The following is a 27,375-nucleotide window of genomic DNA, read 5'->3' on the forward strand; positions in this document are numbered from 1 at the left end:
TACTGGTCGACGTCGGAACCAAACTTGGTTCATCAATAACGTCCCCATCGTTTAAGTAGTACCTTCTTCACTAGGCCAAACACATGGAAACTATTTACAATATCCTGTTGGGTGGCGAGGAACCAAGCGACACACAACTTTGAGTACCCAACTGGTGGACGAGTGTGTCAGCTCTACCAACAGAGATGTCCAGTTGAACAACGAGGTGTTCGATCGTGATTTGTTGCTCACTTGGAATGAGAGTGTCCGCACGTTCTAGCAACGCAGGGTTCACAGGTGCTTGCGGTCGGCCGGCAAGCGGGAGATCGGACAGATTTGCGCGACCTTGTTGCGATAATGACAGACGCTTTGCCCAAAGACTCACCGTAGTTTTCTTCCCTTCAAGCTCTCTGTAGACGTTCTGCAAGTGACTATGAATATCTGCGATGCACTTGCCTTCGCCCAAAATAAACTCAATGACAGCTCTCTTTGGAACGCACCACAGTTACAGATGCCATTTTGAAGACTACGTACAGCGTCACTACGTATCGGAACTTCATGAAAATATAAAAGCTGAACCAGGAATATACCACGATGTTATACAAGAAATTCCGCATTTTTTCAATCTAAATTAGCTGAGAAAAAAGTGTGTTGCATTACTAATTGAAAACCCCTCGTTTAACTTTCACTCAGGAAATATCCGGGGACAGTTCGCCTTGCTTGTAACGTCTGCCCAAGTTACTCTGACTGCGACATCCACGCTGTAATTACTGGTCCATGCAAACCAAAACGCAGTCGTGCATATTAAGCCCATACTAATTACTGCACTGTCAGCTCCGCATCACAACGAAGTCACGCAAATGGGCCACCAGTCTTCTGACAGGTCTACTGTTGCCCGCCACGAACTGCTTTCTTGTGACAACCTCTTTATCACAAAGTAGCACTTGCACCCTACGTTCTCAATAATTTGGTGGATATTTTCTGATCCGTGTATTCCCCTACAATTTTTACACTGTACAGGTCCCTCTAGCACTATGGATGTCATTCTCTGACGACTCGATACATGTCCTATATCTGTGTTCCTTCTTCTTGTCACTTATTGCTCTTTCTACATATTGCTTTCCTTCTCTATTCTGTGGAGAGCCTCCTCATCTTTTATCTCACTAGTCCATCTAGTTTTCAACATCTTTCTGTAGCATAAAATCTCAAACGCTTCGGTTCTCTTCTACTGCAATTTTCACACGGTCCCTTATTCACATCCATACAATGCTGAACACCAAACGCACATTATCAGAAATTTGTTCCTCAGAGTAAGTCGATGGTGCCGGCCGCGCTGGCCGTGCGGTTCTGGCGCTGCCGTCCGGAACCGCGGGACCGCTACGGTCGCAGGTTCAAATCCTGCCTCGGGCATGGGTGTGTGTGATGTCCTTAGGTTAGTTAGGTTTAAGTAGTTCTAAGTTCTAGGGGATTTATGACCTAAGATGTTGAGTCCCATAGTGCTCAGAGCCATTTGAACCATTTTTTTTAAGTCGATGGTTGATACTACACTTGTTTTGGCCGGAAATACACTATTTGCTTGTGCTAGTCTGCTTCTTGTATCTTTATTTCGTCCGGTATGTGCTATTTTGCACGCAACGTACCAGAGAGCCATAGTTTCTTCTACTTCATGGTCCTCAACTGTTATGTTAAACTTGTCGCTAATTTTATTTCTGTTACTCCTAATTACTTTCCGTTTTCTTCGGTTCGCTCTCAATCCGTCTTGTGTGCTCATTGTACTGTTTGTTCTATTCACCACAGGTTGCAGTTCTTCTTCGCTTTCACTGGAAGAGGGGGCAAAATAAGAGAACACGTGTCTCGGCTTATCCGTAGATATTGGATATTTCTTAAGAAACGACGGTCAAAGTTTTTGAGGTAATTCATGTGACCTTTAGCGAGACAACCGTTCAACCATAGCAGTGGCACTGTGTCTAGCGTCGCGGCTTCAAACTTTTGCCTCCGTGTTCGAAACCCGTTTATTATTTTTATTTTGTATCTTATTTATCTACCAGTGTCCGTATGAGATTAATACACGAATGTTTCCCAGTGTATACAGAAATAACTTTGTCCATTTCGTCTACTAATTGTGTGTCTGGTGAACGAATTAAGAAAAGAAAAAAAAGAGAAAACGCAAGAAATGAAAGGAGAAAAAATTCCTGAAATGTATGTGATACTACCATGTCAAAAACTGTGCAACGAAATAACTGTATGCGCTGTAACTATTCGTTGCGAATTTTTGACATGCTTTTCACATCTTCGAAAATACCATTTTTGACTATGTTACGATGATTTGAAAATGGATCTCGGCCAAAAACTAGTCATCGAGTGAATAAAAAAAAGTAAAATTTGCAACTTGGGATTGGTTTTTCGTTGTACTATTCTACAGGTAAAGTGTCTGAGGAAGTGTAGCAGTAGGTTAAAAACGATATCACGAAATTCCGCCGATGGAATTGTACTTCATGGAGCAATTTTTCTGTTTGTGCTGGCTCTAATTGTGTAAGCAAAAGGCGAGCAAGTGCTGTTTTATGTAGCTGTAAGCTTGTCCAGGATCATCCTCCTATGCAACTGCGTCTAAGATGCAGGTAATTTAATTTTCGAGGACACGTCATTCGTTTATGTTGCAGAGGAAGGGACGACTGAGTCGTGATTTGAATCACGTGTTCTTCCGACCGTGGTAACACCGCTCTGGTGGACCGCGACAATTTTCTCATCACTCACTTGCGGCAATAGGATAATAGCGCGGGCAATCTTCTCCCCCCGCAGAGTGCAATCCTGATCAGTTAAGAACGATTACCCTATTGTCGATACAAGATGGATATTCTTCACATTGCCAGCTGTAGGTCAAACTTCTACTGGAGACTAAGGATTGTAGTACGACAGCACTGTCATCACATTCACACGAAATGTATGACTTTGTTTTGTCTTTATGCGGAGCTTTTGTGCATCTGAACTGAAAATGTAGATGATTATTCATACTTATGCTTATGTAGAGAAGTTTTATTTCATGAATAATGTGTACAGAACCTGATGTACAGAGTGATTCTGTGGTGGTGTTACAAACTTTCAGGGACGAAGGAGAAGAGAAAGTGTATTAATTTGAGGTAAGAGACCCTGGTCCAGGAACGACGAAGTCGAAAGTTGTAAGCGAAAATCGTTCTGATACGTTTGGCAGTGGAAAAAATGTACCAGTACTCTTGTTGCTTAGATTTCATGGTTGGCAGCTTTTAGAGCTGGTATTGCACACCGAAACAAGGGCTCTAAAATGCTATAGGCACTTGCTCATCTTTAACACTTCGAAACAAATCTCTTCTACGTGCCGTCTTCTTTGTTTTCTGACCTCTTTTTTCCGCAGTTTCAGGTCTGAAAGTTGTATAGGTTAAACTGTTGGTTGGTTGGTTGGTTTGGGGAAGGAGACCAGACAGCGAGGTCATCGGTCTCATCGGATTAGGGAAGGACGGGGAAGGAAGTTGGCCGTGCCCTTTGAAAGGAACCATCCCGGCATTTGCCTGGAGCGATTTAGGGAAATCACGGAAAACCTAAATCAGGATGGCCGGACGCGGGATTGAACCGTCGTCCTCCCGAATGCGAGTCCAGTGTCTAACCACTGCGGTTAAACTGTAATGCAAGTCTTATTGAGACGAAACGCGTTTCGCTTTATTCTAAAGTAGCTTCCGTCATTGTAACAATATGTTTTTATTTCTCTTACAATTTTGTTTGCCAGCCGCGGTGGTCTCTCAGTTCTAGGCGCTCAGTCCGGAACCGCGCGACTGCTACGGTCGCAGGTTCGAATCCTGCCTCGGTCATGGATGCGTGTGATGTCCTTAGGTTAGTTAGGTTTAAGTAGTTCTAAGCTCTAGGGGACTGATGACCACAGATGTTAAGTCCCATAGTGCTCAGAGCCATTTTAACCAACAATTTTGTTTGCTAGGATCATGAACTATTCCCGTGCTTTATCTTACTCCTAAAACAGTATTAATACTTATCGTTGCTCACGGTTTTTTGTTTGTTTTGTTTTTGCGTCATTCCTACTGTTCTTCCACGTGCGTATATGTGTTAGATTTTAGGACATAACGCCTTCACTAACCTAAAACATATTCACTTTTTTGTGTTGTGAAGAACCACGTCACCTCCCTATTTCATGTGTTTAGTTTTGCTATTGCAGGATGCATTCAGTCTTTTGTTTATATTGGTAATGGTGGGAGCGTCTTCTACTGCCCTATGTGTTTATAGTTGCGTGTATGTTCGTGCGTGTGCGTTTGCTTATATTTTTCGTCTGGTTACATGTGTGTGTGTGTGTGTGTGTATGTTTGAAAAGGGAGCTAACATGTCTTACCTTCAGTGTATGAAAATTATTGGTTTACTATGGTACAATGATGGTTGGTCTAGGGTGGGGATACTGCCCACTTTCTGATGTTTTGTGGTGTCTAGGGGGTTTGTTCTTCCTCTACAATACATTTTATTTGTTTGAATAACGTCTGGTTGCTGCTGTCTGTAGATCTATTACGTTTTTCTTCAGCATTGTTACTGTTTGAATTTGGAAGTTCTCTCATGGGTTTAGAAACTGTTTCTTGTTACTGAATCTGAATATTCTGATGTCCTTTCCTTTCGTGTTAGGGAGGTTCTTTTCTTGCCGGAGATGTTCTGAAAATGTTGAATAGCCGGTCTATTTCCATGCTCTTTTGTGTTCTTTATAACTTATTACAGAAGTTCTGCCTGTCTACCTTAGGTATAAAGCATCACAGGCGTTACACTGGAGTTGGTAAATGCCAGGTTTTTGGGATGTGTCAGTGTGATCTGTCTTTTTTAGATATTTCCGTATAAAGTTATTACTTTGGTATGCTATTTTTATGCGTTGTTCTTTGAAGATGTTCCCAATTTTGTGCATCAGTTTGTTTCTGCATTTGAGTGTGTAGCAGCTTGTCTGTTGAGTTTTCTTCGACTGTAAGCTTTTTGGTTTCCACATATCTCAAGAAGGTAGTATAGACCAAAACAAGAAAAAAATATCCAGAAAACATGGGCTCTGAGATCCGTTCCTGAAGAGCTAGGAGCACTTGATCTTCGCTACTGCGATACACGTCTTTTCTACTGAACAAGTGCTCGTAACTGTTAAGCAACGTACTTAGAGAAATAATCCAGACGGAAGTCAGCTATGGTGAAAATGAAAAAAAAGGTACTTCTCCCGGTAGTGGCGACCTCTCAATCGATGTTTTAAAGTTGAAGTATTAGGAATCTATGAAACATTTAGCTGAACTATTTAGAAGCTGTTAGCACAGCAGAACATCACCAAGGGACTGAATGAAACCAAAATAGTGCTAATATATTAGAAAAGTAGTAGTAAAAATACAAAGAACTATCGGCGTCTCAGCCTTCTATCGATACTGTACGAAGTTTTCACTAGAATTTTGACTATTAGGTTGAGCACTACAGTCGATGTGGATCACGTCACAGAGCGGCTTCTGTTTCGCACGGGATTTAGTACAACTGACCAGGAGCTCACTATATGCGCAAGGATCAGTAAAACAAATGAGTACCATTTATGGAATTCGATTCGATCAGTCACCCTGCTGCGTTTGGGGCACTACGAGAAGAAGAAGTGGAACAGGTTCAAAAAATGGTTCAAATGGCTCAGAGAACTATGGGACTTAACTTCTGAGGTCATCAGTCACCTAGAATTTAGAACTACTTAAACCTAACTAACCTAAGGACATCACACACATCCATGCCCGAGGCAGGATTCGAACTTGCGACCGCAGCGGTCGCGCGGCTCCAGACTGTAGCGCCTAGAACCGCTCGGCCACTCTGGCCGGCGAAGTGGAACAGGACCTTATTAAAATCTTGTACGACGTATACAAATGAATGAGTGTTGATGATGAAACAAAAGAGTTTCCCATTGAAAAGGGTGTAAAAGAAGGTGACTCTATATCTTCAAAACTTTTACCAGCAGTCCTAGAAGAAACATTGTCTAAACTCAACTGGAGAACAAAGTGAATCCAACTTGTGTGAAAGAAATTAAATAACCTGAGATTTTCTGATGATATTGTTCTGTTTGCAAACAGCACAGAGGAACTCCATATGTTAGTCTGAGAACTCGCGTTAGTCTATTTCGTCTAAAAATGAACTATGACAAAACGAAGAATATCATGATGTATGAATGGACACTGGAGAGAAATAGATTGCTGAAAAAAAATTGGGACACTCTTTTAGAGGTTTCCATTTCACTCAAGATTTATTGTTGGAACAGTGCATATCGAGCACATGAAGAACGATTACATTTACAGATCAACAGTACAAGCGATTCTGAGGTAACAGGTATCGACCAAAGCTGAAACACCCATATTAGTACGTGGCTCATCCAGTCGATCTTATAGGTCGTGAATACTGTCCTAGGATACGTTATGCCACACCTGGTCGACCTGTTCACGTAGTTCAGTAAGAGTTGTTGGTTGACGAGTTGCACGAGTCACTTCTCATCCCATCATATCCAACATGCACTTGTAGACAAATCAAAAGGTCATGCTGGCCAGGGAATTTGCCGGTTCACGTTCTTGAACCGATAGTATAATGAGATATTACGAGGCTTATTCGGAACGTAAGGTCCGATTAGGCGCTAAAGGGAAATCACTGTGAAAATCCGACAGAACTTTGCATAGATGTGCTGGGCAGTATCTTTAGTGTGCCTGTTGATCGCTTCACGTCGCTCTTTTCAATTCAGAGAGCAAAGTGATCACGTAGAAATGCGTAAAACAAAAGTGTCTCCCGCCGAGTATGTGTATCTGCTGAGTGCTTTCGCCTGAAACTATGCAGCCCACATAACATAAATGTCATCTGTTTCTTTCTTCAAGACAATTTTCAGCTGCATTCTGCAGGTATAATGAAGACGCTCCTGCAGTGTCCTCGATGGAAATTGTTTAATCACCCACAGTACAGCCGTTAATTGGCTCCCTCCATTGTTTATCTCTGCTCACACGAACCGACGGCTACGGAGACTACATTTTGGCGCAGGCATCGAAAGGCAGACCAGCGTAGAGAATTGGCAGGAAGCACAGGTGGTTGCTTTCTGTGACGAGGTACTGGAAAGTTTGTACAACGCCACGACAATTTCTAAGTTGGAGCGGCTACTATTTAGAGAAGTAACTGGAAGGTGTGGCTAACTATTACGAATAAAAAATTTTTGACTTTCACTGTGGTTTTCAAAAAATGGCTCAAATGTCTCTGAGCACTATGGAAGTAACTTATGAGATCATCAGTCCCCTAGAACTTAGAACTACTTAAACCTAAATAACCTAAGGACATCACACACATCCATGCCAGAGGCAGGATTCGAACCTGCGGCCGTAGCGATCGCGGGGTTCCAGACTGTAGCGTCTAGAACCGGTCGGCCACCCCGGCCGGCTGTGGTTTTCGTTTGGCGACCGATTGGACTTTACTATCCGAACAGTCCTCATACTTTTCAGATTCAAACTAAAAGTCACATTCAGCGGAACACGAACAACAGACTGCTGCAATGCAGCATGTTATTACGGTACGTTTTTCCAAATTTGTCCGTTATTTTCAATTATTGTGAGCGCACACTGGAAAATCGAACTGATTCTCTAGATGCTTTAAAACAGGCTTTTCCCAACTCTCATTACTTTGAAATCAGGCATGGAGAACAGATGTTTTAAATGCAAATTTAATATGATCTATTCTTGTTGTTTTTACGGAAATCAAGTTTGTACTGATTTTGTAGAAATGTAGAATGCGGATCGTGAATGATATTTTATATTGGAAAACTTTATGTTACTAGTTTGTGTGTCTAAAGCATCATGTTTGTTATTCCTTTATGCAACGATATATAGGAAGCGCGATTTTTCCAGCTAGTTTGTTTCAATTTATATAGCACTGCTAGGCCACGTTGGAAATTAAACCCATTGTTCTGGCGCTGAGGGGGAGAGAGGAGGCGGGGTTTAAAAGGCGTTGTTTCGAATGAGACTGGTTATGAAGCTACAATAGAAAACGTATAAAAAGTGTCGAATATTACCCATTTTCATCTTTTCACAAAACTCTCAACGAATTAGTAGATTGTTGGAAAATAGTAGGTGAACGAAGTTTTTTTTACACATCCTTGTCCTACCGACCTATTGCGTATTACGTTTCAGGTACAGTATGTGTTTACTCTACGGGATATAGCAATCAGAAGTTTACGTTTTCTTCGTGCTGCAACTTTTATACTAAAATTTGATTCAAATTATCTAATATTGTTAGTGTACTTTGGACAACCAAATATACATTTTTGACAGTTACTACCAGGTATTTCTAATGAGCCTAGTTTGAAAAGTGCCACAGAAATTTTTTTTTTGTAATATCAGGTCGAAAATGCCGCATTCTTATCGCTTTACAAATTCTTCCACTTTGTACTTAATTTATTCAGTACTGAAAAGTAGCACATAAATGAAACTTTATGCACTGAAGAGCCAAAGAAACTGGTACACATGTCCAATATCGTGTAGGGCTCCCGCGAGATCGCGGAAGTGCCGCAACACGACGTGGCATGGACTCGACTAATGTCTGAAGTAGTGCTGGAGCGAAATGACACCATGAATCCTGCAGGGCTATCCGTAAATTCGTAAGAATACGAGAGGGTGGAGATCTCTCCTGAACAGCACGTTGCAAGGCATCCCAGATATGCTCAATAAAGTTAATGTGTGGGGGATATGTGGCCAGCGGAGTGTTTAAACTCAGTAGAGTGTTCCTGGAGCCACTCTGCAGCAGTCCTGGACGTGTGGGGTATCGCATTGTCCTGCTGGAATGTACAATGGACATGAATGGATACAGGTGCTTTGGCAGGATGCTTACATACGTGTCACCGGTCATAGTAGTATCTCGACGCATCAGGGGTACCATATAACTCCAACTGCACACACCCCACAACATTACAGAGACTCCAACAGCTTACAGTCCCCCGCTGACATACAGGGTCCATAGTCCATGAGGTTGTCTCCAACCCCATTCACATTCATCCGCTCGATACAAATTGAAACGAGACACTTCCGATCAGGCAACATATTTACAGTCATTAACAGTCCAATGTCGGTGGGTTCTCACGCTGACACTTGTTAATGGCCCAGCATTGAAATGTGCAACAATATGCGGAATCGTCGTACTTCGTACTTTGAACGATTCTGTTCAGTCGTCGTTGGTTCTGTTGTTGCAGGTTCTCTTTCCAGTAGCGGCGAATCCGGAGATTTGATGTTTTACCGGATTCCTGATATTCTCGGTAGAATTGTGAAATGGTCGTACGGGAAAATCCCCACTTCATCGCTACCTCGGAGATGCTGTGTACCATCGCTCGTGCGCTGACTATAGCACCATGTTCAGACTTACTGAAATCTTGATAACCTGCCATTGCAACGGCAGTAGCCGATCTAACAACTGCGGCAGACACTTGATGTCTCATATAGGCGTTGCCGAACGCGCCTCCGCACTCTGCCTGGTTACATGTCTCTCTATTCGAATACGCATGCCTTTACCAGTTTCTTTGGAACTTGAATGTATTTGAGTGACTTGTTAGGTTACTATAGATCATGTTCATCATATCTTTAGTCCCTGAAATATAAGTTGCCAAATTCTGAAATTTTTTCGTGCGTCGATTTTTTCAGGCGATATTAACTAAAATTTTCTGGATGAATATTGCTAGCAAAATTCTCTTCAATATTATTCTTAGAAGAGCAAGTAAAGCTATACAAGATGATAAAATTTCATTTCTTTCAACAAAATATTGTCATAGATATAACAGGTAAAGTTCGCTAGAAATTCACACTCACTGTCCGCAAAGTAATGCGTATAGTCAAACAAAAACTTCGACAAATGTTGAAATTTACCAATGTTCGTTAGGGACATGTGCGAATGTTCACGTAAAATATCATCGAAATACGTGATGATCGAGCACGAAAATTTTCCGAAATTAAGCAATGCGACATCGAATGTTCAAACGAAATTTCATCGAAACCCGTGATGGTCCAGCAGGAAAATGTTAAGAAAATTGGCGATTTGATATGGAATGACCCATACTACGCTGGAGCCCATTTTATCTAAAAAGACTGAGGAGGAAATGACCGGACAAGTTGGCCAACATTTGCATCTATAATCCACAAACCACCTTGCGGTGCGTGGCAGAGGGTACTTGTGGACCACTTTCACATTCCTCCTTTCCTGTTCCAATCGCGAATAGTTCGCAGGAAGAACGATTGCCGTGAGCGGTCGAATCTCTATAATTTTACCTTCCTGGTCTTTTCGCTAGATTTACGTATGAGTAAGCAGTGTGCTGGTTGTCTCTTCTAGGACCGTACGCTCTTGGAACTTTGACAATAAACCACACCGTGAAGCAGAAAGCCACTATTGCATCGCCCGCCATTTTAGTTTGTTGGTCATCTCTGTGACGCTTAAATGAACCTGTAACAAAACATGTTGCTCTTCTTTGGATAGTCTCTATCCTATAATTTCGACCAATATTAAAGTATTGGTCTTACGAATGCTTTTTAAAGCTAATTCCTTTCTTGACGGAGTACATTTCCTGACGATTCTTCTAGTGAATCTGAGTCTAGCTTCTGCCTTACCTGCGACTAATTTCTGTGGTCGCTCCACTTCAAAACGCCCCGTACGTATATCCCTAGATATTTTGTGGAAGTAAATGGTTCCAGTGATTGTTCTGCAGCCGTGTAATCATACAATAAAGGGTATGTTTGTCTATGTATTCCCAATGCGTTACATCGAAGTATGTTGAGGGTCAATATTGCCACTTTCTGCACCAAGCGTCGATCCACTGCAGGCCTTCCTCCATTTCGATACAATTTTCTAGCGTCGCAACTTCACTGTATGCAACAGCATCATCCGCGAAAGGCCTCATGGAACTTTTGATGTTATCCCGAAGTAATTTATACACTCATGTTCAGAAGAAACAGAACACCATGAACGACTAGAAATATGAGGTTTATATTCACAGGACATGTTCATTAGTATGTTCTGAAGAAATGATTAGCATTTCAGTCACCTCGGTTTAGCGTATGCCCTGTTGTCTAGTAGGCACAGGTCCGCCATGGGCCTTAATAACTTATTCCATGTGTGATGACATCGACGCGTATAAGGCGAAAATGGCGTCCTGAGGTACAGTCATCCATGCTGCATTTACCTGATTCCAAAATTCATCTGTGTTGGTTGGCATTGGGTCACAGTGCTACAACCGTGGTTTCACCATATCCCACACATTATCGATTGGCGACAAGTCTGATGATCTGGCGGGCCAGGGGAAAGGCTGATGACACCCTGTGACACCAAGAAGGCACACGTTCGTGTACAACATGTGGTCGTGCATTGTGTTGCTGAAAAATGGCGTCTGGGGTGTTTTACGGAACGGTATAGATACGGGTCGCAGGATGTCATTCATGGGCCAGACTGGTCACAGGGCCCTGGGTACGCACCAGTTGTGGTTTATGGTTTTATGCAATAGCACCCTACACCATAAGGCTTTGAGTTGATTCTGTATGTCTTGAGCGAATTCAGTCACTGTGACGCCGCTCCCCCCATACGGCGAACCACAATGTGGCCATCATTTTCAAACAAACAGAACCTGGACTCTTCCGGAAACACTGGTGCCATTCCTGTCCCCAGTGACGTCGTTGCACACGCCGTTGCTGTCTAGCATGTTTCTGCACATTCGTCAGAGGTACGGAGGGAAGTGGATGGCGCGCACGTAACCAACACCGTAATGAATGGCGTCAGACTGTCACCCCTGATAGTGTAAGATGTGTTACAGTATTCCACTGTTGTGCCAGAGCCGAGAAGGACGCAGATCTGTCTTGAATACCTTTCGGATGAAGTGTCGATCTTCTGATCTTCTCGTGATGGAGGAGGGGGGGATGGTCTCTGTGGTGCGACTTCACTCATCTCGTCGTGTTATACGGCTTTCCATTCTGCACTCATCCGTTACACGGCCGAAACACTTCGTCCTGGACGAGCGCAATTTCCCCGATGGATGCATCACATTCTCTCATGCCAATAATGAACCCTCTTTCAAACTCAATGGCTTGAGTGCACGGTTCATGCTTACGTGTGCGAGGCTCCTCCACGTCTGTTAAAGTCTCACTGATCCATTATCTTCGCTTTATAACAACACCGGTAGGTGGTGTTGCACCGCAATACCGATTTTGACCCTGAACCCGCGGGACGACGTGGTTCAAACGCTAATCATTTCTGCAGAACGTGCTAATATAAATGTCCTGTGAACTTGAACGCCCTATCCCTTGTAGTTCAAGGTATTCTGCCTTTTTCTGAACATGTTTGTACACATTGTGAAAAGTAATGGTCCTATAGCACTCCCCCGGGGTGCGCCCAACATTACTTTTGCGTCTGAAGACTTTTCTCTACGTACATCTATCGGTACCAGAAATGAGAATAATCTACATAGAGATGTAACGTTCATTACCTTGGCGAATACCGGGGTAGTTCCGACTCTTATCATCTAACGTACCTAAAATAAGGAAGGAACCCTGCAGACGGACGTTTCAGGCTTACAAGACTGCCAAACCTGCAGCTAAACGTCCTGGAAAGTATAATAAAGTACAAATTGGAAGGTACTATCGTGAGACAATTCTCATAAACCTCCGTTCTCATCATTCAAAGAACCATAGCAAACACTTGTATCCGATCGACTATTGCTCGTTAAACACTCTTTAATTTCGTAACTTAAATTTTCGCTCATTAAAAGCTGATTCCGCTATAACATGACATACATTTTCGGCTGCAACATACTCGTAAAATTGTCGTATATTTCCTGTTTCTTCCCATACCAATCGTTTTTACTCAGTCATTCGCTATCATACGATTGAAGTTCTCGCTTTTAGTTTCCATTATTTTTGAAATAATGTCTAAATTAGCTGAAACGTATTCACAGTGAGAACAAACATTTTTACAATGAGATAATATCTACATCTACATCTACATCCATACTCCGCAAGCCACTTGTGTGGCGGAGCGTACCTTGAGTACCTCTATCGGTTCTCCCTTCTGTTCCAGTCTCGTATTGTTCGTGGAAAGAAGGATTGTCGGTATGCTCCTGTGTGGGCTCTAATCTCTCTGATTTTATCCTCATGGTCCCTTCGCGAGATATACGTAGGAGGGAGCAATATACTGCTTGACTCTTCGGTGAAGGTATGTTCTCGAAACTTAAATAAAAGCCCGTACCGAGCTACTGAGCGTCTCTCCTGCAGAGTCTTCCACTGGAGTTTATCTATCATCTCCGTAACGCTTTCGCAATTACTAAATGATCCTGTAACGAAGCGCGCTGCTCTCCGTTGGATCTTCTCTATCTCTTCTATCAACCCTATCTGGTACGGATCCCACACTGCTGAGCAGTATTCAAGCAGTGGGCGAACAAGCGTACCGTAACCTACTTTCTTTGTTTTCGGATTGCGTTTCCTTAGGATTCTTCCAATGAATCTCAGTCTGGCATCTGCTTTACCGACGATCAACTTTATATGATCATTCCAAATGGTTCAAATGGCTCTGAGCACTATGCGACTTAACTTCTGAGGTCATCAGTCGCCTAGAACTTAGAAATAATTAAACCTAACTAACCTAAGGGCATCACACACATCCATGCCCGAGGCAGGATTCGAACCTGCGTCCGTAGCGGTCGCTCGCTTCCAGACTGTAGCGCCTAGAACCGCACGGCCACTCCGGTCGGCTATGATCATTCCATTTTAAATCACTCCTAATGCGTACTCCCAGATAATTTATGGAATTAACTGCTTCCAGTTGCTGACTGCTATTTTGTAGCTAAATGATAAGGGATCTATCTTTCTATGTATTCGCAGCAGATTACACTTGTCTACATTGAACTTCAATTGCCATTCCCTGCACCATGCCTCAATTCGCTGCAGATCCTCCTGCATTTCAGTACAATTTTCCATTGTTACAACCTCTCGATACACTACAGCATCATCTGCAAAAAGTGTCAGCGAACTTCCGATGTCATCCACAAGGTCATCTATGTATATTGTGAATAGCAACCGTCCTACGACACTCCCCTGCGGCACACCTGAAATCACTCTTACTTCGGAAGACTTCTCTCCATTGAGAATGACATCCTGCGTTCTGTTATCTAGGAACTCTTCAATCCAATCACACAATTGGTCTGATAGTCCATATGCTCTTACTTTGTTCATTAAACGACTGTGGGGAACTGTATCGAACGCCTTGCAGAAGTCAAGAAACACGGTATCTACCTGTGAACCCGTGTCTATGGCCCTCTGAGTCTCGTGGACGAATAGCGCGAGCTGGGTTTCACACGACTGTCTTTTTCGAAACCCATGCTGGTTCCTACAGAGTAGATTTCTAGTCTCCAGAAAAGTCATTATACTCGAACATAATACGTGTTGCAAAATTCTACAACTGATCGACGTCAGAGATATAGGTCTAAAGTTCTGCACATCTGTTCGACGTCCCTTCTTGAAAACGGGGATGACCTGTGCCATTTTCCAATCCTTTGGAATGCTACGCTCTTCTAGAGACCTACGGTACACAGCTGCAAGAAGCGGGGCAAGTTCCTTCGTGTACTCTGGGGTGCAGCTACCTCAAACTAATTGAATCAAAGCTATAATACTGCTGGACTGTGTTACTTGGTCAGGTCAAAATACCTTGAGTCAGACAACCAGCATCCCACACTAGAACATACATTAACTAACGTCAGTAGTTTCTAACTTCGGAATAAAAGCATGTATTATGTAGACAAAATATGATTCCAGGTCAGTGTTTCCTAGATAAAACGTGGCAACAGAGTTTAATCAATATCATATATATACACTGATGAGCCAAAACGTTAGGATCACTGCTCACCGCGACGTTAGATGCCACCTGGTGGCGTTGCGTGCGTGTGAAGTGGTAACAAAAACACGTAAGAGGAGCAGACACTGACGGTGATCATCCTAGCGAGGATATGGGTTGCAAATGTGGAAATCCATTGAGAAAGCGATTTTAAAAATCAGCAGATTATTATTACGCAGAGCCTGTGAACGAGTATCTCGAAAACGGCGAAGCTGGTCGAATGTTCACGTACTACTGCCGTGAGCATCTACGGAAAGAGGCAGAAGGACAGTGATACTACCAATTAGGCGTTAAATGTCTGGTCGTCAACGATTCTTCGCTGAACATGGATTCTGGGGGCTTGTCTGCTCTGTAAAGTAGGATAGATGATGATCTGGGGCATTTTTGCCGGAAGAGCACAATGCCGGTGCACATACAAGTGTTTCGGAGCACACCGCTCATCGTACATTGTTGAACATGGAGCTCTGCAGCAGATCACTTGTACGTATTCACATGTTAACCCAACGACATCGTCAGTTACGGTTGCAGTGGGCGAAGGACCATCGGTATTCGACCGTCGATCAGTCGAACCGTGTCGGCTCTTCGGGTGAATAAAATCTTTGCTGCACTAGGTCGTTGATCGTCTCGACAAACGCCGTCATCGAGGTGAACGGCGGCACGAAACGTGCAGCACGACACGGACGTAGGCTGGTGGGAGCGTTAATATGCTACGGGAGACATTTTTCTCCGCTGCAAACCACTTGCATCCCTTCATGCTTGATGTCTTCCCCAACGGCTAATACATTTTTCAACAGTATAACTGCCCGTGTCTCGGAGCCGAAACCGCGTTACAGTTACAGGGTGTTTAAAAATGACCGGTATATTTGAAACGGCAATAAAAACTAAACGAGCAGCGATAGAAGTACACCGTTTGTTGCAATATGCTTGGGACAACAGTACATTTTCAGGCAGACAAACTTTCGAAATTACAGTAGTTACAATTTTCAACAACAGATGGCGCTGCAAGTGATGTGAAAGATATAGAAGACAACGCAGTCTGTGGGTGCGCCATTCTGTACGTCGTCTTTCTGCTGTAAGCGTGTGCTGTTCACAACGTGCAAGTGTGCTGTAGACAACATGGTTTATTCCTTAGAACAGAGGATTTTTCTGGTGTTGGAATTCCACCGCCTAGAACACAGTGTTGTTGCAACAAGACGAAGTTTTCAACGGAGGTTTAATGTAACGAAAGGACCGAAAAGCGATACAATAAAGGATCTGTTTGAAAAATTTCAACAGACTGGGAACGTGACGGATGAACGTGCTGGAAAGGTAGGGCGACCGTGTACGGCAACCACAGAGGGCAACGCGCAACTAGTGCAGCAGGTGATCCAACAGCGGCCTCGGGTTTCCGTTCGCCGTGTTGCAGCTGCGGTCCAAATGACGCCAACGTCCACGTATCGTCTCATGCGCCAGAGTTTACACCTCTACCCATACAAAATTCAAACGCGGCAACCCCTCAGCGCCGCTACCATTGCTGCACGAGAGACATTCGCTAACGATATAGTGCACAGGATTGATGACGGCGATATGCATGTGGGCAGCATTTGGTTTACTGACGAAGCTTATTTTTACCTGGACGGCTTCGTCAATAAACAGAACTGGCGCATATGGGGAACCGAAAAGCCCCATGTTGCAGTCCCATCGTCCCTGCATCCTCAAAAAGTACTGGTCTGGGCCGCCATTTCTTCCAAAGGAATCATTGGCCCATTTTTCAGATCCGAAACAATTACTGCATCACGCTATCTGGACATTCTTCGTGAATTTGTGGCGGTACAAACTGCCTTAGACGACACTGCGAACACCTCGTGGTTTATGCAAGATGGTGCCCGGCCACATCGCACGGCCGACGTCTTCAATTTCCTGAATGAATATTTCGATGATCGTGTGATTGCTTTGGGCTATCCGAAACATACAGGAGTCGGCATGGATTGGCCTCCCTATTCGCCAGACATGAACCCCTGTGACTTCTTTCTGTGGGGACACTTGAAAGATCAGGTGTACCGCCAGAATCCAGAAACAATTGAACAGCTGAAGCAGTACATCTCATCTGCATGTGAAGCCATTCCGCCAGACACGTTGTCAAAGGTTTCGGGTAATTTCATTCAGAGAGTACGCCATATTATTGCTACGCATGGTGGATATGTGGAAAATATCGTACTATAGAGTTTCCCAGACCGCAGCGCCATCTGTTGTTGAAAATTGTAACTACTGTAATTTCGAAAGTTTGTCTGCCTGAAAATGTACTGTTGTCCCAAGCATATTGCAACAAACGGTGTATTTCTATCGCTGCTCGTTTAGTTTTTATTGCCGTTTCAAATATACCGGTCATTTTTGAAACACCCTGTACATGGAGCTCTGCATTGTAGTGTACTCACGTTGATGTCTCTGTGACCAAATGCGCCTGATGTAAATGGTATGGAATTCATCTGGATCACTATCAGGAACCATCACCGCATACGCAAATGAGGGGACAGCTGTTTACGCGAATTACACAATCTGGGCGTTGACATCTTGTGCTAGTGTTGTGTACATAGTTCCGCGTAGTCAGTGCGTACACAACTTTCCCACTAGAGCGCGCCCCGCTAAGCACAACAGCGCAGGCGCAGCGCTCGTCCGTCTCCGTACTACGAGATGGCGCTGCCATGGACCAAATTCGGCTTCCGCCGATCCGCGTATTAACATGTAACGCAGCCAATGAGATTTCTGTTAATGTAGTACCGTTTCTCCTCGCGGATCACACATCGCGCAGTGATACCTGCACGTGCAAGGTATTATAACAAGTGTACAGACCTCTGATTAGTCAGTCTGCATTTGTCTGCACCAGCCTGTACCAGTCTGCATTAGTCTGTACTAGTCTATAGTCAAGTTTCAGTCTGCACCTAAGAAGATTATCATATTCCTGTACATAGCCATGAAGATAAATGTATAGACACTTTGTCAAGTATCAGAGATATGTGAGAATAAGATTAACTTACCAAGACCAAAGGAACTCCAGATTGTCAATTGTAAATAGCATCCAGGATCAAGTTACATAATGTTTATGCTTATTATTATTTTAATAAATGTGTGTGAAAATTAATCAAGTAGCGGTATAAAAACGGCTGTCTGCTTTACAAGACGACTCTTGATTTCGAGGAGTGCAGTGTATAATGAATTCTACTCTGCTTTTGTAAATGATGAAAGTCTATGTGAATGCAGCTTGCCGCTAACTTGGTGTAATGTTTTGTCTGTACAGAAGTGTATCTGTCGCCTTTATCGCTCTTGCAGGAAATAGGCACAATGTGTTAGCTAATACTCGAACTGAAAGTCACGGTGTCACTGCGACATGTAATTAACTTGACGCTCGAGCAATGGCATCAGCAGATACCTCGACAGAAAGTGAGAAGGGTAAGTACAGCTAGAGACACGTGTGGGTAACTGTTAGTGTGTTTCTGGTGCACATACTGCATGCTGGAAACGCTGGTATTAACCACATTTAAAATTAGTTCTGTTTATGTTCAGAAGCAAGAACTAAACAACTATTTTACACAGTGCTTATTATCTAATTTATTTGCTGCCCTCATGACGAATAAAGAACCACAAAAGATGAAAAACAGCCATGGAAGTTCACTGCTAAAAGGGACAATCAGCTGAAATGTTTGCAAGATTAATGTATCCACAAAAGTCGTTGTTTTGCCGATCTAAATTTTTACCTTCATAGATACTCAAAATACTTGTCTTTAAACATTACGTAGGTAGCGGTATAAAAACGGCTGTCTGCTTTACAAGACGACTCTTGATTTCGAGGAGTGCAGTGTATAATGAATTCTACTCTGCTTTTGTAAATGATGAAAGTCTATGTGAATGCAGCTTGCCGCTAACTTGGTGTAATGTTTTGTCTGTACAGAAGTGTATCTGTCGCCTTTATCGCTCTTTCCCTCTCACACATAAATCGGTACAATAAAGTCAGGGCTTCGTGTTTTCTAGCTAGGCTGATCCGTGAAAAGACAGAGAAACAATTATGCTAATGGAGGATTCTCTCTCTCTCTCTCTCTCTCTCTCTCTCTCTCTCTGTCCTTTATCTGTGTACAGTTTAAATATATTATTTACGTGAAATCAGCCTAGTAGAATCTCTGGTGGAGCCCTTCGTCTTAACATTCAGCGGCTGGCTTGCTAGAAAAGATCTTTACATTTTTTATTATTATTAAGCGCTGCATTCAGTTGGGAAAATCGATCGTTTGAACAATTCGTTCAGTTTACGACAGATCTAAAATTTCAGATGTGGACGAAGCCTTTTTGGACGATTTCAAAAAACTCAGAGATTGCAGGCTCTCTTCGTCACAGCTGAAACTTCCCAATTAATTACAGGGCACAGACAATCATCAATGGTTCAGACAGAGAACTCATTCGTCATTCACTCTAGAATAAAATGGTCACAAACCTTATTCCTGAGGAAAATTGTATATTGAATCCATTTCCGTACATGTTCCGTTTTCTGTTGGTTCCAAGTCTCATGTAATTTTCTTTTACAGGTTTTTCTTTCTCTTTATCTATCACGCTAGCGGCACAAACTTTCCTAGCTCGCTTTAGCGCGAAGAAGAGTAAATAAATCTCCTTTAGCAATCCGACAATCTTCCAACCGATACTTCCGAAGCTGTTCCTCTCTCTCTCTATAATAACCATGGAGCATACATTTCTGTACCTCTGTTGTTCCAAAGAATAAACGTACTAGAAAAATACCTTGGCGTCGACGAGCTGTCGGCACATATATTACTAGAAAATATGATCAGATACTTTTCAAACGTAAATACATGTGGATGATTTGGTTGACCATTATTAATTATTGCGTGGTAGAGGGTAATTTTCCGTGGGGAAATTACAAGTGGGTGGACAAAATGTGGTAACACCAAATCACAACATATAGCCATGACTAATACGGTGTAAGATAGTCCTTGGCATACAAAATATAATACAGTCGTCTCGTAATGGATAAATACTGATCCTGTGTTCTTTTCAAGCGAATTTTATACCACTCTTCCCACAAAATATGGGAGATGGTTCAGATGGCTCTGAGCACTATGGGACTTAACATCTTAGGTCATCAGTCCCCTAGAACTTAGAACTACTTAAACCTAACTAACCTAAGGACATCACACACATCCATGCCCGAGGCAGGATTCGAACCTGCGACCGTAGCGGTCACGCGGTTCCAGACTGAAGCGCCTTTAACCGCACGGCCACACCGGCCGGCAAAATATGGGAGATTTCAGATAAAAATGATGGAGATGGACAGCAATCACGCACGCTTCTCTCCAAAGCAGACCACAACAGATTAATAAAATTTACTGTGGTGGTCAGCGTAGATACGACAGTCCATCCGTGTGCTCACAAACCAGTTCTGACGATGAGAACACTGATCCTGCCGTCTTGGAACACATCACCAACGAGCAAAAAACATTGTACCGTGGAACGGCAGCAATAAGACCTTGCAGAATATCCACGGGGCCCATCGAATATCACCACATGGTAGTATTCGAATCATCACCGAACCCCCGCCGTGTTTCACTCTTGGGACGTAAACTCCGCCAGAAGATTGAAACATTATGCAACAAGACTATTCCGATCAAATGACTTCCTTTCATTGCTCCACAGTCTACGTGTTATGGCTTGGCCACCGTTTTTCTTAACGGACATCGCAATTCCCTGCTTATGGAATTCCACTCGTGTTGTTTTCGTGGCGAGAGGGCTCACGAGTGGGACATTCCGTTCTACAGTGACTTTTGCAGGTGTCGTCCTCTTACTTTTCATCAGAATCCACTTCAATGAACGTCCATCACGATCACTGAATCAACACTTTTGTCTGCGCTATGATTCAGCAGATGACGGTCCCGCTTCCCCTGTATTCGGTATAAATCTTCGTTACGGTGACTCTTGAACCAGTAAATATTTCGGTTACTTTGCTAACGGAAGCAGCCATCATGCGAGCACCAACAATTTGTCCAAGTTAGAACTCGCCTAGTTTCTAAGATAGCACTCCGAATTACACAGAACCGTGTTCTGACCACGACTGACACTTGCAGCGCGTTGAGGACACTGCACAGGTGCCGTTCGAAGTCAAATACAACAGCACACCCTGCAGGCTTGGTTAGCAGTTACATTTATGTTGAAGCACGCATTTCTCGCAGGTTTCCTTATTTTTGTCCACCCCCTATACCGAATCTCTTACAAGATACGGTCAAAGCCATTTTAATGACAGGGAACGAATCGCTGCTGCAAGTAGGAAAAGAAATCGGCATTGTCTGTGAAATAAACAAATAATTTAACCGTAGTAGATCTTCGTGAATTAATATTACTTACGCGTCAGGATCTGCTTCAGTTAGTATCAACGCCAAATCGATTTCCCTCCCCCACCCCCCTCCCCTTTCTTCCTCCCACCTCCACTCTACTGCAAATCGTACAGGTTTCGGCTCAGAAGACCACTCAGGATGGAGCGAAGAAATAGTCGTTATGGAATAAAACCTGTCGATTTTGATGAAGTGTGAGGAAATCTCATTGAAGTATACGGCAATGCAGTGTTTCAGAACTTCTGGAAGCCCCAAACAGTCTTCGATCACGAAACGTCTAGAAAAAGAAAAATGAGTTTGCATACTTATCAATGAGATCATTTCCATAGGACACAACAGTATTAATAGTAGTGTTGACGTACGTGACCTGAGAAGCCGCCAAGAAAACACATACCTGTCTGCCCAAATTAGTAAACAAAACAAAGGAGATCTATAGCCAAGATACAGGGTGTTTCAAAAATGACCGGTATATTTGAAACGGCAATAAAAACTAAACGAGCAGCGATAGGAATACACCGTTTGTTGCAATATGCTTGGGACAACAGTACATTTTCAGGCGGACAAACTTTCGAAATTACAGTAGTTACAATTTTCAACAACAGATGGCGCTGCAAGTGATGTGAAAGATATAGAAGACAACGCAATCTGTGGGTGCGCCATTCTGTACGTCGTCTTTCTGCTGTAAGCGTGTGCTGTTCACAACGTGCAAGTGTGCTGTAGACAATATGGTTTATTCCTTAGAACAGAGGATTTTTCTGGTGTTGGAATTCCACCGCCTAGAACACAGTGTTGTTGCAACAAGACGAAGTTTTCAACGGAGGTTTAATGTAACCAAAGGACCGAAAAGCGATACAATAAAGGATCTGTTTGAAAAATTTCAACAGACTGGGAACGTGACGGATGAACGTGCTGGAAAGGTAGGGCGACCGCGTACGGCAACCACAGAGGGCAACGCGCAGTTAGTGCAGCAGGTGATACAACAGCGGCCTCGGGTTTCCGTTTGCCGTGTTGCAGCTGCGGTCCAAATGACGCCAACGTCCACGTATCGTCTCATGCGCCAGAGTTTACACCTCTATCCATACAAAATTCAAATGCGGCAACCCCTCAGCACCGCTGCCATTGCTGCACGAGAGACATTCGCTAACGATATAGTGCACAGGATTGATGACGGCGATATGCATGTGGGCAGCATTTGGTTTACTGACGAAGCTTATTTTTACCTGGACGGCTTCGTCAATAAACAGAACTGGCGCATATGGGGAACCGAAAAGCCCCATGTTGCAGTCCCATCGTCCCTGCATCCTCAAAAAGTACTGGTCTGGGCCGCCATTTCTTCCAAAGGAATCATTGGCCCATTTTTCAGATCCGAAACAATTACTGCATCACGCTATCTGGACATTCTTCGTGAATTTGTGGCGGTACAAACTGCCTTAGACGACACTGCGAACACCTCGTGGTTTATGCAAGATGGTGCCCGGCCACATCGCACGGCCGACGTCTTTAATTTCCTGAATGAATATTTCGATGATCGTGTGATTGCTTTGGGCTATCCGAAACATACAGGAGGCGGGGTGGATTGGCCTCCCTATTCGCCAGACATGAACCCCTGTGACTTCTTTCTGTGGGGACACTTGAAAGACCAGGTGTACCGCCAGAATCCAGAAACAATTGAACAGCTGAAGCAGTACATCTCATCTGAATGTGAAGCCATTCCGCCAGACACGTTGTCAAAGGTTTCGGGTAATTTCATTTAGAGACTACGCCATATTATTGCTATGCATGGTGGATATGTGGAAACTATCGTACTATAGAGTTTCCCAGACCGCAGCGCCATCTGTTGTTGAAAATTGTAACTACTGTAATTTCGAAAGTTTGTCTGCCTGAAAATGTACTGTTGTCCCAAGCATATTGCAACAAACGGTGTATTTCTATCGCTGCTCGTTTAGTTTTTATTGCCGTTTCAAATATACCGGTCATTTTTGAAACACCCTGTAGGTGCCGGCAAAAGCAGTAATGACATGACAGTACTGTGATGAACATAAATGGCTTGTAATGTAGGGTCGTCGCAACTGCAACACAAGAGGCAGGCGGTGACACCACACTACGGGTCATTTGTGTTTACCACAGTCTTATCATTTCATAACAGCTACTGACGGTGCCTATCTTGCCTACAAGTCGGTTTCGTTTTGTTTCCAAGATTAGGAAAAAATGAAGCGTTGATTATAAAATAACGTTTTGGATGTCAGGAGCAATCGATTTCTTACGAAGAGTTGGAACTCAAAGCAGTGAAATGTGGGAGTCCTGCGGAAGCTGGGCAGGAGCGTACGCACAAATATACGGTCCGAAAAAAAAGTGAAGCACGCAGAAAGGAAAGAGGAAACGAAATGAACCTTCACGGTCCGCGAGGATTTGCGATGTTACTTGAGTGATTACAGATTCAGTTCAAATTCACAAAGACCTTGGCAGAATGAACCCACTTATCAGTATCATACACTATGTGATCAGAAGTATCCGAACATCCCCAAAACATACGTTTTTCATATTAAGTGCATTGTGCTGCCACCTACTGCCAGGCACTCCATATCAGCGACCTAAGTAGTCATTAGAAATTGTGAGAGAGCAGAACGGGCTGCTCCGAGGAACTCAGGGACTTCGAACGTGGTCAGGTGATTGGGTGACACTTGTGACATACGTCTGTACGCGAGATTTACACACTCCTAAATATCCCTAGGTCAACTTTTGCGATGTGACAGTGAAGTGGAAACGTGAAGGGACACGTACAACACAAAAGCGTAGAGGCCGACCTCCTCTGTTGACTGACATAGATCGCAGGCAGTTGAAGAGGATCGTAATGTATAATGGGCAGACGTCTATCCAGACCATCATACAGGTATTCCAAACTGCATCAGAATCCAAGTACTATGTCAGTCAGGCGGGAGGTGAGAAGGATTTCATGGTCGAGCGGCTGCTCATAAGCCACACATCACGCCGGTAAATGCCGAAAGACGCCTCGCTTGGTGTAAGGAGCGTAAACATTGGACGATTGAACAGTAGAAGAACGTTACGTGGAGTGACGAATCACGGTACACAATGTGGCGATCCGATGGCAGGATTTGGGTGCGGCGAATGCCCGGTGAACGTCATCTGCCAGCGTGTGTAGTGCCAACAGTAAAATTCGGAGGCGGTGGTGTTATGGTGTGGTCGTGTTTTTCATGCAGAGGGCTTGCACCCCTTGTTGTTTTGCGTGGCACTATCACAGCACAGGCCTACGTTGATTTTTAAGCACCTTCTTGCTTCCCACTGTTGAAGAGCAATTCGGGGATGGCGATTGCATCTTTCAACACGATCGAGCATCTGTTCATAATGTACGGCATGTGGCGGACTGGTTACACGGCAACAACATCCTTGTAATGGACTAGCCTCCACAGAGTCCTGACCTGAGTCTTACAGAAAATGTGTGGAATGTTTTGGAACGCCAACTTAATGTCAGGCCTCACCGTCCGACATCGACATCTTTCAGCACTCTGTGAAGAATGGGCTGTCATTCCCCAAGAAACCTTCCATCACCTGATTGAACGTATGCCTGCGAGAGTGGAAGCTGTCATCAAGGCTAAGGGTGGGCCAACACCATATTGAATTTCAGCATTACCGATGGAGGGCGCCACAGACTTGTGAGTCATTTTAAGCCAGATGTCCGGATACTTCTGATCACATAGTGTATCTGGCTTGGATACACACCAGTTCTAACTCGGTTGGAAAGGGTGTCACAGAGCCGTTATATTATTTGCCGAGGCAAGTTGGCCCACAACTACAAGCTGCTCCTTGAGATCCAGGACACTTCAACTAGAACGATGTTGACGCCCGAGTTTGTCCTCCACAAGTTCTATCAGGATAGATCTTACTGGGTAAGGAGGAGGAGGTTCAAAAATGGTTCAAATGGCTCTGAGCACTATGGGACTTATTATCTGAGGGCATCAGTCTCCTAGAACTTAGAACCTAACTAACCTAAGGACATCACAGACATCCGTGCCCGAGGCAGGATTCGAACCAGTGACCGTAGCGGTCGCGCGGTTCCACACTGAAGCGCCTAGAACCGCTCGGCCACCAGCGGCCGTCGAGGATATTGGTGTTTAACGTGCCGTCGACATTGAGGTCATTAGAGACGGAGCACAAGCTCGGTTTAGATAAGTTCGTACCGACTAAGGTCCAAAGCGAGGGGAAAGATCCACCGTGGTATAACAATCATGTACGAAAGGTACTACGGAAACAAAGAAAGCTTCATCATAGGTTTAAGAGTAGTCGAATCATAGCTGATAAGGAAAAGCTGAACGAAGCGAAAAAGAGCGTAAAGAGAGCAATGAGAGAAGCATTCAACGAATTCGAACATAAAACATTGGCAAACAATCTAAACAAGAACCCTAAAAAGTTTTGGTCATATGTAAAATCGGTAAGCGGATCTAAATCCCCTATTCAGTCACTCGTTGACCACGATGGCACCGAAACAGAGGACGACCGAAGAAAGGCAGAAATACTGAATTCAGTGTTCCGAAACTGTTTCACTGCGGAAAATCGTAACACGGTCCCTGACTTCAGCCGTCGCACGGACGCCAAAATGGAAAATATTGAAATAAACGATATCGGAATTGAAAAACAACTGCTATCACTTAGTAGCGGAAAAGCATCCGGACCAGACGAGATACCCTTAAGATTCTACAGTGATTATGCTAAAGAACTTGCCCCCTTTCTATCAGCAATTTATCGTAGATCGCTGGAAGAACGTAAAGTACCTAGCGACTGGAAGAAAGCGCAGGTCGTTCCCATTTTCAAGAAGGGTCATAAATCAGATGCGAATAATTATAGGCCTATTTCGCTTACGTCAATCTGTTGTAGAATAATGGAACATGTTTTGTGTTCTCGTATTATGACGTTCTTAGATAATACAAATCTCCTTCATCATAACCAACATGGATTCCGCAAACAGAGATCATGTGAAACTCAGCTCGCCCTATTTGCCCAAGAAATTCACAGTGCCGTAGACACTGGCGAGCAGATTGATGCCGTATTCCTGGACTTCAGGAAGGCATTTGATACGGTTCCGCACTTACGTTTAGTGAAAAAAATACGGGCTTACGGAATATCGGACCAGGTTTGTGATTGGATTCAGGATTTCCTAGAAGAAAGAACACAACATGTCATTCTTAACGGTTCAAAATCTGCAGATGTAGAGGTAATTTCGGGAGTACCGCAGGGAAGCGTGATAGGACCTTTATTGTTTACAATATACATAAATGACTTAGTTGACAACATCGGTAGCTCCGTGAGGCTATTTGCAGATGACACGGTTGTCTACAAGAAAGTAGCAACATCAGAAGACTCGTACGTACTCCAGGAGGACCTGCAGAGGATTAATGCATGGTGCGACAGCTGGCAGCTTTCCCTAAACGTAGATAAATGTAATATAATGCGCATACATAGGGGCAGAAATCCATTCCAGTACGATTATGCCATAGGTGGTAAATCATTGAAAGCGGTAACGACCGTAAAATACTTAGGAGTTACTATCCGGAGCGATCTGAAGTGGAATGATCACATAAAACAAATAGTGGGAAAAGCAGGCGCCAGGTTGAGATTCATAGGAAGAATTCTAAGAAAATGTGACTCATCGACGAAAGAAGTAGCTTACAAAACGCTTGTTCGTCCGATTCTTGAGTATTGCTCATCAGTATGGGACCCTTACCAGGTTGGATTAATAGAAGAGATAGACATGATCCAGCGAAAAGCAGCGCGATTCGTCATGGGGACATTTAGTCAGCGCGAGAGCGTTACGGAGATGCTGAACAAGCTCCAGTGGCGGACACTTCAAGAAAGGCGTTACGCAATACGGAGAGGTTTATTATCGAAATTACGAGAGAGCACATTCCGGGAAGAGATGGGCAACATATTACTACCGCCCACATATATCTCGCGTAATGATCACAACGAAAAGATCCGAGAAATTAGAGCAAATACGGAGACTTACAAGCAGTCGTTCTTCCCACGCACAATTCGTGAATGGAACAGGGAAGGGGGGATCAGATAGTGGTACAATAAGTACCCTCCGCCACACACCGTAAGGTGGCTCGCGGAGTATAGATGTAGA

Source organism: Schistocerca americana, chromosome 8 (genome assembly GCF_021461395.2).
Source record: "Schistocerca americana isolate TAMUIC-IGC-003095 chromosome 8, iqSchAmer2.1, whole genome shotgun sequence".
Lineage (NCBI taxonomy): Eukaryota > Metazoa > Arthropoda > Insecta > Orthoptera > Acrididae > Schistocerca > Schistocerca americana.